The sequence below is a fragment of the Scyliorhinus torazame genome, chromosome 10 (genome assembly GCF_047496885.1).
Source record: "Scyliorhinus torazame isolate Kashiwa2021f chromosome 10, sScyTor2.1, whole genome shotgun sequence".
Classification (NCBI taxonomy): Eukaryota; Metazoa; Chordata; class Chondrichthyes; order Carcharhiniformes; family Scyliorhinidae; genus Scyliorhinus; species Scyliorhinus torazame.
Window position 1 is genome coordinate 180,768,647 of NC_092716.1, and position 16,541 is coordinate 180,785,187.

The 16,541-nt window shown below is 47.2% G+C and overlaps 1 long non-coding RNA gene across 1 annotated transcript in view; it reads left to right on the forward strand.

The window, feature by feature from the left end:
• The first annotated feature begins 6,484 nt into the window (after positions 1-6,484).
• LOC140384901 (uncharacterized) overlaps positions 6,485-16,541 on the forward strand; it is a 43,102-nt gene continuing 33,045 nt past the window's right edge. Inside the window, exons 1-2 of the long non-coding RNA XR_011933204.1 lie at positions 6,485-6,627; positions 11,619-11,664. This is a non-coding gene — a long non-coding RNA (uncharacterized lncRNA). The remainder of the gene's footprint in view (positions 6,628-11,618; positions 11,665-16,541) is intronic.

Genomic DNA, 16,541 nt, shown 5'->3' on the forward strand with positions numbered 1-16,541 from the left:
GAGTTTCCAAGTGCTCCAACTCTACAACTCGTTCAGTTTTAAAAAGGTAAACAGAGCTATGAGAATGTGGTTTAATGCTTTGATGTCACTGCTCTCCCAAAAGCAATGAGACTTTTGAGAGATACGTATTCCGGTCTCGCACCAAGAAAGGAATCCTTCGAATTTGTGATGGATCTGCGTTTGAAGGCCCAGTCATGCAGTTTGGGCAGTTGCAATCGTCACTGATACGATACCAGATCGTATATGAGGGGCGGGATTCTCTGACCCACCGCCGGACCGGAGAATCGGCAGGGGGCGGTGTGAATACCGCCCTGACACCGGCTGCCGGATTCTCTGCCGCCGGTTTTTCCGTGGGGCGGCGGGAATCATGCCGCGCCGGTCGGAGGCCGCTGGTAGCGGCCCCCCGGCGATTCTCTGGTCCACGATAGGCCGAGTGGCCGCCCATTTTCAGCGGGTCCTGTCGGCGTGTATTACACCAGGTCCGTACTGGCAGAACCTGGCTCTGCGGGCGGCCTGCAGAGTCCTCGGGGGGGCACGGGGGATCTGGCCCCAGGGGGGTGCCCCACAGTGGCCAGGCCCGCGATCGCCGCCCACTGATCCGCGGGTGGGCCTGTGCCGTGGAGGCACTCTTTCCATCAGCGCCGGCTGGTGTAATGGTCCGCCATGGCCGGCGCGGAGAAGAACCTCCCTGCGCATGCGCTGGGATGACGCCAGCACACTCTGGCGCTCCCACACATGCGGCAACTCGCGCCGGTCGGTGGAGGCCCTTTGCCGCCAGTTGGCGTGGCGCCAAGCCTTTCGGCGCTGGCTGGCATGGCGCCAGCTCCGCCGACGCCAGCCTAGCTCCTGAAGGTACGGAGGATTCCACACCTTCCAGGCGGCCCGACGCCGGAGTGATTCATGCCACTCCTCGGCGCCGGTACAACCCACCCCGCCGGGTAGGGGAGAATCACGCCCGGGATCTCTGATGGTTGCTGCGAGAACAGCTATTATGAGAAGACGACCTCAAGTTGGATGCTACTATCAGGATGTGCCAGGCAAGTGAGCTCTCTAAGCAGCGGATCGGGGCTTTCTGCAAACTCAATGCTGGTTCCGTTCCAAGTAAGGATTCTAATGCCACGATTGCTGAGACGCAGTATAAAGAAAATGTGGCCTTGTTCTTGGCTGTCATTTTGAGTGCTATGGTATGCAGCCGGATGGACAACGTGGGCTCGCTGGGGGCAGCCATTTTGGACAGCAGATCCCGTCCACATTTTGTGTCCAAGCTGTGGCAACTGACACTCGCTGAAAAGATGTCTGCCGTTTAACAAGAACTGTTACCGGTGTGGCAGTGGGGGGCACTTTGTTCGCTGCTGCACAGTTGATCAGCCAGTGCAAACGAACCCAAAGCAGGACAAACGAGTTGATTACCGGCCTGCCGTGAACGTGGTTACAAGACATGACTCCAGTGTGTTGGCCGGCTTCGGCCAAAATGTGAAGCGTACTGTCTGCAGTCACAGTGAGGTGCAGGTGGGGACCATCGAAGACAGGTGGTCGATCCCGGGAATGCTAAATGAAATGGTCATTAGGTGTAAACTTGATAAGGGAGCGAGGATCAACCTAATTCCGCTCTCGGTGGTGTGGCAGCTCAAGAGAATCCCTCACATATATCTGGAGGGCATCATTCTCAAGGACTTTAATGGATGTCAGATTGAGACTGTGGGAGAATGCGAGCTGGATGTCACCATTAAGAAGGTAACCCACAGGATACGGTTCTCCGTAATAGTGGCGGAATGTGAATCACTCATTGGCGTGCAGGTCTGTGAGCAGCTTGGGCTAATCAAAAGGGTATACGCTGCAGATTGAGTGGAGTTTTCCCAACATGCCTCAATGGAAGCTATTTCCAAGGCATATCCGGAGGTATTTGGGGGGTTTGGCACCCGACTGTTCACCTACAGCTGAAAGAAGATGCGAGACCAGTGGTGCATGTGCCCAGATGGGTTTCGGCCCCATTGAGGGAGAGGCTCAAGGCTGAGCTACAGTGGATGACAGACCTGGGTGTTATCAGACTCATTGAAGAGCCCATAGACTGCGTGAACTCGATGGTCTGTGTGAAAAAACGGAATGGGGGCCTGAGAATCTGCATAGACCCCAAAGACCTCAATGCGAGCATCAAAAGGGAGCACTATCCCATCCCAAAAAGGGAAGAAATTGCCTGTGAGGTGGCTGGGGCGACATGCTTCAGCAGGATGCATCGCAGGGTTTCTGGCAGCTCAAGTTCGATGAGGCAAGTACCAAGCTGTGCACCTTCAATACGTCCTTTGGCCGATATTGTTTTCAGCGGATGCCTTTCGGCATCGTTTTGGCCTCAGAAATATTTCATCGGGCCATGGGACATATAGTGGAAGAGCTGCCATGTGTGCGCATATGTGTGCATGACATTGTTATCTGGGGATCACATGGGAGGAACATGATGCTCGGCTCCTGCAGATCATCCAAAGCGTCGAGAAAAATGGCCTCAAGCTGAATCGGGCGAAATGCCAAGTTGGTGTAGATGCCATCACGTTTTTAGGCGACAGGATACCAGTTAAAGGGGTGCAGCCGGGTGAGGAGAAAATCAAGGCCATCATCAACATGCCGAGGCCCACAGATAAAAAGGGAGTCTTGCGAATTCCGGGTACGATTAATTTTGTGGGAAAATTCATTCCAAACCTCGCCTAAACCAGTGGGCTGGTTTAGCACATTGGGCTAAATCGCTGGCTTTTAAAGCAGACTAAGCAGGCCAGCAGCGCGGGTTCAATTCCCGTACCAGCCTCCCCGAACAGGTGCCGGAATGTGGCGACTAGGGGCTTTTCACAGTAACTTCATTGAAGCCTACTTGTGACAATAAGCGATTTTCATTTTTCATTTCATTTTCAAAGATGTCCCAGCTCAGGGAGTCCATTAAAAGGATGTGATCTTTCAGTGGTCGCCGAAACATGAGCAGGAATGGAGAGCGCTCTGTGTCTCCCTAACAACGGCGCCCGTGCTGGCCTTCTTCGACCCGGCTAGGAAGACAAATCTCCACGGAAACCTCTCAAGATGGGATTGGAGCGGTATTCTTACAACAGGGTGCGAATATAGACTGGTTGGCGGTAGCATATGCCTCAAGGGCCATGACGGACACTGAGCACTGTTATGCACAAATTGAGAAAGAATGCCTGGGAATTGTTACGGGGCTGGAAAAGTTCCACGATTACGTGTGTGGGCTCCCCACGTTCTTGGTTGAGACGGACCACAGGCCGTTGGTCTCAATAGTCCACAAGAACCTGTGCCAGAGGTCCCCACGGATACAACGGATCATGATGAAGCTTCCGCAATATGATTTTAAATTGATCTATATTCCGTACAAATCTCTGGCTGTCGCTGACACTTTCCAGAGCTGCATCTGTAGATGAGGTCTTTCGGGGGGGGGGCATGTGCGAAGTTCAGTACACGTCAATGTGGTGACCACATCACTGCCGGTATCGGATGAGAAGTCGAAGCTCATCAAAGCATAAACGGCCAAGGCTCTGGTGCTTCAGAAGGAATCAGGTGCCTGGAGGACGGCTGGACAAAAGGCTCCTGTCCCGCCTATTACAACATTCTGGCTGAACTCAGTGAGGTGGATGGGCTCCTTCTCAGACAGCACAGAATTGTCATCCCCCACTCATTAAGACTGCTCATGCTCAAGAAGCTGCATGAAGAACATTTAGGTGTTGAGAAATGCAAGTGCAGGGCCCAGGAGACGATATACTGGCCCAGTGTTACCCAGGTCATAGCTGGTATGGTGGAACAGTGTGACACCTGCCAGAAATTCCGCTGCAGGCAAGTCAAGGAGCCCATGCAGGTCGAGGAAGTTGTTGCCAGTCCATGGTACAAGGTTGGGGTGGACCTGCTCCATTTTCAAAGGGAGAGACTACCTGGTGGTCATTGATTATTTTTCCAACTACCCCGAGGTGGCGCAATTGTCCAACACGACAGCAAGTTGTGTGATCCAGCATGAAAAGCTGATATTCGCACTGCATGGCATACCATCAGTTGGCTAATGGTCTCTATTTTAGCAATTATGAATAGACTGTGTTTGCTCACCAGTATGGCTTCAAGCACATAACATCAAGCCCGCTTTATCCGCAGTCAAATGGGGAGGGGCTGGTCAGAGGGCAGGGCAGGGCATAATCAAATGGTTGCTTATGAAAACGTTAGACAATGGGGAGGACATGTACCTTGCCCTGCTCAGCTACCGGTCAGTCCCACTGGTAAATGGCCTGTCACCAGCATAGCTGTTGATGAACAGGCAGCTGCGGTCAACCCTGCCCTCCATCGCAGCTCCCACAGAAAATCGAGACCTCCTGGCGAAGCTCATCTCACAGAAGCACAAATAAAAGCTCGCATCTAACAAATCTGTGAGGGCCCTTCATCTCCGCAAATACGTGACACAGTTAGGATAGAGAATCCCAATGGCAGAGGGTGGACAAAGCTAGGAATGGTTGTCCAGCATGTGGGTCCACACTCATACAGGATGCTCACGGAGGATGGCTCATATCTGCGCCAAAATCGAAGAGCTCTACTCAAGGTACAGCAACCCTTTGTCCTCAACTGGGCAGGTGAGGCGGAGTACACTCCCAAGAGCGACATGGGTGCACAGGATCTGGTGCATCCTGGGGCAGCTGATGCGTCTGTGTTGGTGCCAGGGGAAGGAGCAGTGAGTAATGCAGATGGGGTATGCTCACCAGCCCAAATGATATCTAGGCGGTTGTCCAAAGTGTGGCCGAAGCCGGTTAGACTAAACCTTTAACTGAACACTTCTTTCTCTGAGCAGGAATGTGGTTGTAAATAAGGGGATGTTAAAAAGAGAAACATCTCTCTAAAGGAGGGGGCATGTGGTGATATGCATACAGGCATATCTGTTCATAATTGTACATAATTGTCTCAATGTACATATGTATATTTAAAAGTGCCGCTGTATATGGACAATGACCAATGCATGTAGGGACAGCTATAGCCTCCAACCAGCAGGTGGAACCAAACCAGACAGATGTATATATATTGGAGGACAGACGGAAGCCAGGCATTTGGTACCAGGGCGGACAAGAGAACAGACATTAGTGACGGAGACGGAATTGTTTATATATAGTAATACATGGTTACCACGAAGAATAAATACTTGAAGAAACTATATCATTGTGTTCTATGTGTATCTTCATCATCGAAAAGTAACAGGACACAATATTCTCTAGCTACCAACTCCATCTCACCCTCTCTGGCAACAGTCTGAAATTAAACAGGTTTGCTTGAAATCTTGAATTTGGATCTTGAGATGATCTTCTGATCTCACATTTGTGCTGCCACTAAGACCCTCCTTCAGGCCTTCACTACCTCGAAACCTAACTGTTCCAACTTACTCTTGGCTGGTCTGCCATGTTTGACCCTCCCGTAAACATGAGGTCATCCAAAACTCTGCTGCCTTTGCCACTTCTGGTAATTTTCCATTCACCTTAACATGGTTAAAGGACAATATGAAAAATAGGCTAATAAATGATATAAAGGAAATAGCAAGGCAATTTCTAAGCATATGAAAAGTAAGCAACCAATTAGAAAGGGTTGGACTATTCAAGGATGAAGGGAGAAATCCAATTGTGAAGGATTGAAGGCACAGCAGATGTGGTGAATAAATATTGTGTGGCAGCATGCTGGTTTCTGGTTGACTCCACTGCAATGAGATCTATCCACCAATATTTCACTGCTCCCATGTTGAATCCTCTGACTACCATGCAGACACATGAAAACCACTTTCAGTATTCTAGATGTGGTCAGAACAAGGTTATAGGGGGAAAGGATTGTATTTCTTGTTTTATATTTAATTATCCTGGCAAGACATCTTAACACCCTGTTTGTTTTTATTTTAGTCTGAGCTACTGGTCATGGACTTCCAGACACAATCAGTGTTGTATGGGAGTGATTGGTTGTTTTTTTACCTGGGATATTGTATACGTGTACAAGAGCTGATGCTGAGGCATGCATTAATCACCGAGCAAGTTCCAGTCAGGAGTGAATTGGCAGCCTTCACCCACAGTGTATTGTGTGAGCCAACCAGAATGAACAGACAAAGCTTGCAATGATTCAGCCCGGGCTTGAAAGGACAGAGCAGTTCTCAAAGCCTGAACATTTTCTGATTATAAAACAATGAGAGCAGCAGCTTATTGTTCAGTTTGCTGACAAGCCTCCTGCATTTGCAGGAGCATCTGAGGAATGCAGCTGGCCAAGGGTGCATAATAAACCCATTGCAATTAGCTTCTGATAGGGGAACTGTTCAGCAAAAGCAGGACCTTGTTGTGTGTACACACATTGTGCTGTAGCCAACAATGAGTACTATGTGAGGGCCTGCGTTGCTCCGTGTTTTCAAATCTGTGTTATTTTTAAAGACACAGTGAGGATTTCTATTGGCAAGTTTGACTTAAAAATAAATTAGCAATTCAAAATTGTGATTAGCCCCTTGGTGAGGAACAGGAGAATTAGCTCCTAATCACCAATCTCTTCACTATAACGTGTTGGTGCAGGACAAGGTGAACTATCATCTCCCCCTTACTTAAATTGCAGTGATATTGGAGGCTCTGACACAGCTTTCAAGTAAGTGGGACTCAGCATTTATTCCCTAACCCTTTAGAACTCTTCCTCTATGTCTGTGTGGAGTCTGCACGTTCTCCCCGTGTCTGCGTGAGTTTCCTCCGGGTGCTCCGGTTTCCTCCCACAGTCCAAAGATGTGCAGGTTAGGTGGATTACCCCTTAGTGTCCAAAACAGGTTAGCTGGGGTTACTGGGTTACGGGGATAGGATGGAGGTGTGGGCTTAAGTGGGGTGCTCTTTCCAAGAGCAGGTGCAGATTGATGGACCAAATGGCCTCCTTTTGCACTGTAGATTCTATATGAATGCCAAAGATGTTGCTCTCTCACTATAACTCTATTACAATTACAGACCTTGTAGGCTCTATATCCCAGCTTCTAAAATGTTATAACCTCTGTGAGGACCATGGGGAAACAATAACTGATCTCCCTGTGGGCTCATGGAATACGAGCTCCCTGGGTAGGGGATGGAGGCCAATCACCTGAAACCTGTTAAGGCAGGTGTCATGTGAGAGTACTTTTAAGACATGGATGCTTAAGCAATGTACCTTGAAGAAAACAGTGATGTCAGAGAGTGGGTGGGGCTGAGGTCAGGTCAGCCATTTTGCAGTTTAGTTTTGCAGGTTTTTAGTTTCAGTTTAAAAAGCAGTGGGTGTGTGTCTGTGTGTGTCCAGAGAGCTGCAAGAAGAAAGCAAGGTGCTGGAGCTGCCATTCTACAGAAACTATATATATCCTTTAACCTGATGTGATACTGTTTAAAGGTGTTAAGTCTCTTGGAAGTTTGAAGGAACATTTTAAAGAGTTATTTACTGTTGCAATATTTTCTGAGTTATCTTTGAAGTAAGGGGTGTTAAGAGATCCAATGTTTATTTAAGATGTTAAGATGAGTTCATGGAATAAACAGTGTTTTGTGTTTAAAAACCCACGTGTCCATAATTGTAATCCCACACCTAGGGAAAAGCCGTGTGCTCGGAAAAGCAAAAAATCCATTTCAGGAAGAGGTTGGTTGAACTCCATGATACATTTTGGAGTTCTGAAAACGCCTCACCCATAATAATTGGGGGCCCGAGGGGGATAAAAGTCTATCTATTGGATTGGCGTTTGTGAACTTAAAGACAGTGAAGGATTGTTGCTTTTCCAGTGTGGTATTTTAGTTTAAATGGGAAGAGTGTTGTGAACAATGGCTCTTTCAGAGGCTCAGAAGTTTTGGGGTGGCGAATGTTACACGTAGTACCTTACGGACAGAAACAAAAAGCAGACTGTTAGATTTGGCAAGAACATTGCAGTTAACATTACCTGACAAAATGTAAAAAGATGAGGTATTTATGGCGGTGGTTAAGCATTTAAAGTTGCCTGAGATAGAGTTTGACTCATTGAAATGGCAAAGATTCAGTTGCAAATTAAACAAATGGAACATGAGACAGAATTAAAGCGGCTGGCATACGAGAGTGAGAGAGAGGAAAAAGAAAGAGAGAGAGAAGAAAAAGAAAGAGAAAGAGAGAGAGAGAGAAGAAAGAGAAAGAGAGAGAGAGGAAAGAGAAAGAGAGAGAGAGGAAAAAGAAAAGGAGAGAGAAGAAAGGAGAAAAGAAAGAATAGCTCCAGCAGAACAGAAAGAAAAAGAAAGGGAGACACAGATCAGGGAAAAAGATAAAGAGAGGGAGTTTGAACTTCAGAAAATGGCCATGAAACATGACAATCAGTTAAAATTGGCAGACGTAAAGGGAAACGTACAGTTGGATGATAGTAATGAGGATAGTGAGAAAGAGCGGCATAGTCGAAGGCTTGGTGGGAATCTATTTAAATATGTCCAAGCATTGCCAAGGTTTGACGAGAAGGAAATGGAAGCCTTTTTCATTTCATTTGAGAAGGTAGCTAAACAAATGAAACATGTGGGTGTTACTGATTCAAACAAAGCTGGTAGATAGAGCTAGTGAAATGTTTGCATCACTACCGGAGTAGGTATCTGGAACGTATGAGTAGGTGAAGAAATCCATCTTAATTGCATATGAGCTAGTGCCTGAAGCTTACAGACAAAGATTTAGAAATTTAAGGAAAGAATTTGGTCAAACATACATGGAGTTTGAAAGGCTCAAACAGAGTAATTTTGATAGGTGGATAAGGGCTTTGAAAATAGACCAAACGTATGAAGCTCTCAAAGAAATAATACTTTTGGAGGAGTTTAAAAATTCAATTCCTGATGTAGTGAGAACTCATGTGGAAGAACAGAGGGTTAAAACTGCGAGATTAGCAGCGGAAATGGCAGATGATTATGAATTAGTTCATAAATCAAAGATTGGTTTCCGACATCAGTTTCAGCCTGTGAGGGATAGATATTGGAGACATGAGAAATACTCACGTGGCAAAGGTAAAGGTGATCTGATGGGAAACAATAAAGAGAGTGTACATCAGATTAAAAACAAAATCCAGGAGGGTGGAAAAGAAATGAAAAGTTTCAAATGTTTTCACTGAAATAAACTAGGCCATGTAAAGTCACAGTGTTGGTGGTTGAAGAAAAGCACTGGGAAGGCTGATGTGGTAAAACAGGATAAGAACGTGGGATTTGTTAGAGTGGTAAAGGAAAGCCCAAGAGAAGCGAAGGAGGTGCAAACGATTGCACAGCCTGTTCAAGAAGTAATTGTTAAGAAGGTGCCAGATGTCTTTAAAGAGTTTACTTGTGTGGGTAAAGTTTACTCATGTGTATCAGGAGGAGCAGATAAAGAAGTCACAATTTTAAGAGATACAGGGGCTAGTCAATCTTTAATGGTAAGAGATGAGGAATTATGTAGTTTGGGAAAAGTGTTGCCAGAAAAGGTGGTGATATGTGGAATTCAGGGTCAGAGGAGTTGCGTTCCATTATATAAGGTAAGGTTGGAAAGTCCAGTGAAGAGTGGTGAAGTGGTAGCAGGAGTAATAGATAAACTATCTTGTCCAGGAATACAGTTTATCTTGGGTAATGATATAGCTGGATCGCAGGTGGGAGTGATGCCTACTGTGGTTGATAAGCCATTGGAAAATCAGTCAACTGAAGTGTTGAAGGACGAATATCCTGGGATTTTTCCAGATTGTGTAGTAACAAGGTCGCACAGTCACAGGTTAAGACAAGAGGAGAAATCAAAGAGTGAAGATGAAGTGGAAGTGCAATTATCGGAAACAATTTTTGATCAGATGGTTGAAAAAGAACAAAAACAGGTGGAGGGAGGATGAGCCAGATATTTTTAGTTCAGGAAAATTGGCGGAGTTACAACAGAAAGATGTAGAAATAAAACGGATATATCAGAAAGCATATACGGAAGAGGAATCTGAGAGTATACCAGAGTGTTATTACCGTAAAAATGAGGTCTTGATGAGAAAATGGAGACCTGTTCATATGCAGGTGGATGAAAAGTGGGCAGACGTTCATCAAGCAGTATTGCCAGGAGGTGTTGCGAGTTGCACATGAGGTACCATTGGGAGGTCATTTGGGAACAAGGAAAACTCAAGCTAAAATCCAGAAACATTTTTATTGGCCTGGACTACATAAAGATGCAGTTAAATTTTGTCAATCGTGTCACACATGTCAAGTGATAGGGAAACCTCAAGCAGTGATAAAACCAGCGCCCTTAATACCCATTCCAGCATTTGATGAACCTTTTACGTGGGAATCAATAGCTTTTGACTGTAATAGATGTGTCTACTAGGTTTCCAGAGGCCATTCCAGTACGTAATATTACAGCTAAAAGGATTGTGGAGGAGTTACTTAAATTCTTCACTAGATATGGACTACCCACAGAAATTCAATCGGATCAAGGAACAAATTTTACTTCAAAGTTATTCAAAGACGTTATGGATAGTTTAGGAATAAAACAATTTAAATCAACTGCGTACCATCCAGAATCGCAGAGAGCGTTAGAAAGGTGGCATCAGACATTAAAGACAATGTTGAGGGCATATTGTCAAGATTATCCAGAGGATTGGGATAAAGGAATCCCATTCATATTGTTTGCAATTAGGGATGCACCTAATAAGTCTACCAAATTTAGTCCTTTTGAACTAATTTTTGGTCATGAGGTAAGAGGACCACCTTAGTTGATCAAGGAAAAATTGGTGGGTGAGAAATCGGAAATTACACTATTGGATTACTTGTCAAATTTTAGGGAACGATTAAATAGAGCAGGTGAATTGGCTAGACAACATTTGAAAGTTGCACAAAATGTGATGAAACAGGGAGCGGACAAGAAATCCAAAGTTCGTAGTTTTGCCAGTGGAGATAAAGTTTTAGTGTTGTTACCAATGGTAGGGGAGCCTTTAAAAGCTAGGTTTTGTGGACCGTATCAGATTGAAAGGAAATTAAGTGAGGTGAATTATGTGGTAAAAACACCAGATAGAAGGAAGACTCACCGAGTGTGTCATGTGAACATGCTTAAAAGGTACTTTGAAAGGGAAGGAGAGAAAAAGGAGGTTTTAATGATTCTAACTCAAAGTGATGAACCAAATCCAGATGACTGTGAATTTGACATACCTCAAATTAAATTGGAAAATGAGAATGTTCTTAAAAATTGGGATGAATTGTTAGGTTACCTTCCAGAGGAAAAACAAACTGATATCACATGGGCAAGTTTGTAGAGATAAATTGGGAAGTACTAAAATGGCTATACATGATGTAGATGTGGGAAATGCTGTTCCTATCAAACAACATCCATATAGACTTTAAAATTGGCACAGGTTAACAGAAAGATTGAGAGTATGCTGAAGAATGGCATAATTGAAGTGGGTTGCAGCCAATGGAGCTCACCCATAACACAGGGGATAAAAGCACACCCGACTGAGGGCCTGATCAGTCCTATCCTCCCAACAGGCTCTGCACTGGGAGTGAGAGGCTATGTAAAGTCGAACTTGTATATATGTAAATAAATTCATCTTTGTTGTGACTGTTTCCTGATGAGTTATTTCTAAAAGGTCAGTGTATACTTTGCACCCCAACTACAAGACGCTTAAAAGTTTCTCTTTTCTAACTCCACAGGAACTTGCTTTGTCCCTGATTTGAAGATGGCTTCTGAGTGGTGGAGGTGAGGTGTGGGAATGGATGGGAATTGCATGTGGGTATTGACGTGTTATATGAGTTTAACATTGACTACAACTGGATGCAGTGAGACGAGAAACAGGCTTCCGACACAGGAGACGGTTCAACACTGTTTTATTGAACCTGCTGATTGCTGTACATAATCTGCTGTGGGTTGACACTCTATTAATCTAAACTGATAATCTCTGTCTGGCTTGACCAGACTAGCTCTCTGTCACATGGAGATGGTGCTCACTGCACTGTGCACCCTGACTATCTCTGTAGCTGTATCCAGTGAGAAGAAGAGTCTTGATGCCTCGTGGTGGTGTCCCCTGCAGTGTCCTGTCTGGTGATTGGTTGTTCTGTGTCCTGTGTGTTTATTGGTTATTTTGTGTGTCAGTCATTGCCTGACTGTATCTCATTATATACATGAGTGGATATTATGACATCTCTCCTTATTAAAATAAATGTTTGTTTTTTGAACGGGCAGCACGGTAACATTGTGGATAGCACAATTGCTTCACAGCTCAAGGGTCCCAGGTTCGATTGCCGGCCTGGGTCACAGTCTGTGCGGAGTCTGCACATTCTCCCCGTGTGTGCGTGATTTCCTCCGGGTGCTCCGGTTTCCTCCCACAGTCCAGAGATGTGCAGGTTAGGTGGATTGGCCATGCTAAATTGCCCTTGGTGTCCAAAATTGCCCTTAGTGTTGGGTGGGGTTCCTGGGTTATGGGGATAGGGTGGAGGTGTGGGCTTGGGTATGGTGATCTTTCCAAGAGCTGGTGCAGACTCGATGTGCCGAATGGCCTCCTTCTGCACTGTAGATTCTATGATTCTATGAATGTGGCTGTATATACATGTATGACTATGTACAAATGGTGAGTGAATGAACATATATACAGGTTTCAAATCTATAGATTCAGTCTTTCTGGTTGGCGATGGATTCTTGTCGACCTCCTCAGAGGTGGAGGGGGGGACGCCGGCACCTGGACAGGCGGGCATGCTGCCAGATCGGTGGCCTCATGGTGCGAGATGTCCGGAGGAGGCATGATGACATGCGGAAAGGTGTGGTCAGGTGGTGGACAGGCAAATTTGCGCAGTGCCTTCCTGTTGCACCGTAGAATGGAGCCATCAGCTATTTGAACAACGAAAGACCTGGGAGCAGCCTGTCTGACGACAACAGTTGGGGCTGACGAGCCTCCCTCAGGCAACTGGATGCGAACAACATCTTCTGGAGCCAGCGCAGGCAAATCAGTGGCATGAGCATCATACGTGATCTTCTGCTGGTCCCTGGATCGCTGCACTTTCTGCAGCACCGTGAGGTGGTCAAGGTCTTGAACATGGATGGCTGGAACAGTCGTCCGCAGGTTGCGGTTCATGAGTAGCTGAGCCGGAGACAAACCAATCGACAGAGTGGTTGCCCTGTATGCCAACAGCGCAAGGTGAAAATCAGATGTTGAGTCTGCAGCCTTGCAAAGCAGTCGCTTGACAATGTGGACCTCTTTCTCGGCCTTCCCGTTTGATTGCAGGTAATGGGGACTGGATGAGACATGCCTGAAGTGGTAGGATTGTGCAAAATTGGACCACTCTTGGCTGTAGAAACATGTCACTCATTACTGTGAGTGGTATACCGTGCCTGGCAAACGTCTCCTTGCAGGTCTTGATGACTGACTTTGACGTGAGGTTCGACAGTTTCACCACTTCCGGGTAGCTGGAGAAGTAGTTGATTAAAAGCACATAATCACGCCAATTTGCGTGAAAGAGGTCTATCCCCACCTTAGACCAAGGAGAGGTCACGATCTCATGCTGTTGCAGTGTTTCCTTGGACTGGGATGGTTGGAATTTCTGGCATGTGGTGCAGTTGAGGACCATGTTGGCAATGTCCTGGCTGATGCCAGGCCAGTAAACTGCCTGCAGAGCTCTGCGTCGACATTTCTCGACCCCAAGGTGACCCTCATGGATCTGTTTGAGCACCATGGTTTGCATGCTTTGGGGAATGACGATTCTATCCAGTTTAAGAAGGATCCCCGCAACAACCGTTAACTTGTCCTTAACGTTGAAGAACTGGGGGCATTGCCCCTTTTGCCAGCCATGTGCGAGGTGCTGCATCACGCGCTGCAGTAGAGGATCGTTGGCCGTTTCTTCGCATATTTGGACAACTCGTCACACGTCATGGTGATGGATCGGGATAGGGCATCCGCGATTACCAGCTCCTTACCCGGTGTGTAGACGAGTTCAATGTCATATCGGCGGAGACGAAGAAGAATTCGCTGAAGCCGAGGTGTCATATCATTTAAATCCTTCTGCATTATGTGGACTAAGGGCCTGTGGTCTGTTTCCACCGTGAACTTTGGCAGACCGTATACGTAGTCCTGAAACTTGACTATTCCTGTCAGGAGACACAAGCACTCCTTTTCGATCTGGGCATACCGTTGTTCGGTCTGAGTCATGGCCCTGGATGCATATGCCACTGGAGCCCAGGACGAGGAGTCGTCTTTCTGGAGGAGCACCGCACCAATGCTGTCCTGGCTTGCGTCTGTGGATATTTTGGTATCCTTGGTCGGGTCAAAGAACACCAGTACTGGGGCTGTGGTGAGCTTCGCCTTCAGCTCAAGCCACTCCGCTTGATGCGTGGGAAGCCACTGGAACATGGTGAACTTTTTTACGAGATGCCGGAGGGCTGTGGTGTGGGATGCCATTTTAGGAATGAATTTTCCTCGAAAATTTACCATCCCAAGGAAACGTAGGACCGCCTTTTTGTCCTCTGGGGTCTTCATGGCATTGATTGCCAGCACCTTGTCAGCATCAGGTTGCACACCCTGCTAGGAAATGTGGTCACCCAGAAACTTGATCGCGGACCGACCAAATGAGCATTTGGCCCTGTTTAGCTGGAGGCCATTCTCGTGGACCCTCTGAAAAACCTGTCTTGAGGCGAGCTATGTGATCCTCGGGCGTCGCGGACCAGATGATCACGTCATCCACATAGACTCGCACCCGCTCGATGCCCTCCATCATTTGCTCCATTATTCGATGAAAGACTTCGGAAGATGAAATGATACCGAAAGGCATGCGGTTGTAACAATACTTGCCGAACGGAGTGTTAAATGTGCATAGCTTCCTCCTGGACTCGTCCAGTTGTATCTGCCAGAAGCCACGTGAGGCGTCCAGCTTGGTGAAGAATTTGGCATGAGCCATCTCACGGGTTAATTCTTCCCGCTTCAGGATCCGGTAGTGCTCTCACATTATGTTGCGATTCAGGTCTTTGGGATCGATGCAAATTCGTAGTTCACCAGAGGGTTTCTTGACGTAGACCATGGAGATGACCCAGTCTGTTGGTTCCGTGACCTTTGAAATGATGCTCTGGTCTTGGAGCTCTTGCAGCTGCGCTTTTAGAAGATCCTTGAGAGGAACTGGCACCCGGCGTGGTGCATGGATGACTGGGGTGGCTTTCGGCTTGAGTAGTATATTGTAGCAATACGGGAGCATGCCCATCCCATCAAACACATTGCAGTATTGCGTGCGAATGTCATCTATCTCAGCTTGTAGATTCGCATTGGGCGAGGCAGTCGCCGGTGTCGAGGACATGGCATGGACTCGCTGGACCAGATTTAGGAGTTTGCATGCGCGAGCACCGAGCAGGGATGCCTTGTCAGGCTGGACGATCTTGAATCTTAACGTCGCCTTGATTGCCTTGTGAGAGACACTTAGCTGACACGAGCCACTGGCAGCTATGGCATTGGCATTGTAGTAAAGGAGCTGGCAGGTTGGTGGAAGAATTCTAGGTTGGTCTCGGATGCTGTTGAGGTCTGACTGGGACATGAGATTCGCAGACGGTCCAATTTGAATCGGATGCGACACTGGTTGACCATGATGACAGCACACCATTCGTCATCAGGATCCACACTTAGGATTGAAAGGCGTTTTTCAGGAGTGGACAAGACTAGCTCACATGGGGTGATGATGCCCACCTGATATGGAGACTCGAGGCAGTCAGCATCGGGGTCTGTTGGGCATTTGGGATCGGAATCCTGCATGCCTTGCTGTACGCAGCGGACACGTCTGCGCTGCAGCTGGGATCACTGGCTGTTGATCAGTGGAGCAGACCTGCATAAGGCCGTATAATGCCCAGGCTTTCCACATTGTAGACATCGCCTTCCTTTGGCTGGACATTGCCTCTTTAAATGGGCAGAGCCACAATTTTGACACGTCATGACGCTGATGTCAGCGCATTCCGCGCGCCTTCACGCATGCGCAGTGCGGTCGGCCGACGTTCACACATGCGCAGTAGGGTTTTCGGCCTCATCGTCCCCCCGGTCATGGTGCGCATGCGTAGGAACCCAGGAAAAGCACGCAAAATGGCCACTCTCTGCGATGGTCAGGCCTTGCATTCTGGAGACGGCCTGTACCCTTTCTGCCTCGTGGGAGACCAGTTTTGCATTTTCTGCAGCCCTGATGCGGGAGTATCGATTGCTGGCAAGTTCATGGACAACGCATGTTTCGATGGCAACGGAGAGGGTCATCCTTTTGATTTTGAGGAGCTGCTCCCGCAGGGAGTCCGAATGGATCCTGAAAATGATCTGATCCCGGATCATGGACTCAGCAGTTGAGTCATAATTACATGATTGCGCTGGGATGCGGAGATGGGTCAAAAAGGACTGAAAAGGTTCATCCTTACCCTGAAGCCTCTGTTGGAAGATGTACTGTTCAAAGCTCTCATTCACCTCGACTTCGCAGTGGCTGTCGAATTTCAGCAGAACTGTCTTGAGCTTCGTCTTGTCTTCGCCATCGGCAAATGTGAGCGAGTTAAAGATGTGGATGGTGTGATCCCCCGCAGTCGACAGGAACAGTGCGATCTTCCTGGCATCTGGTGCTGCTTCGCGGTCGGTG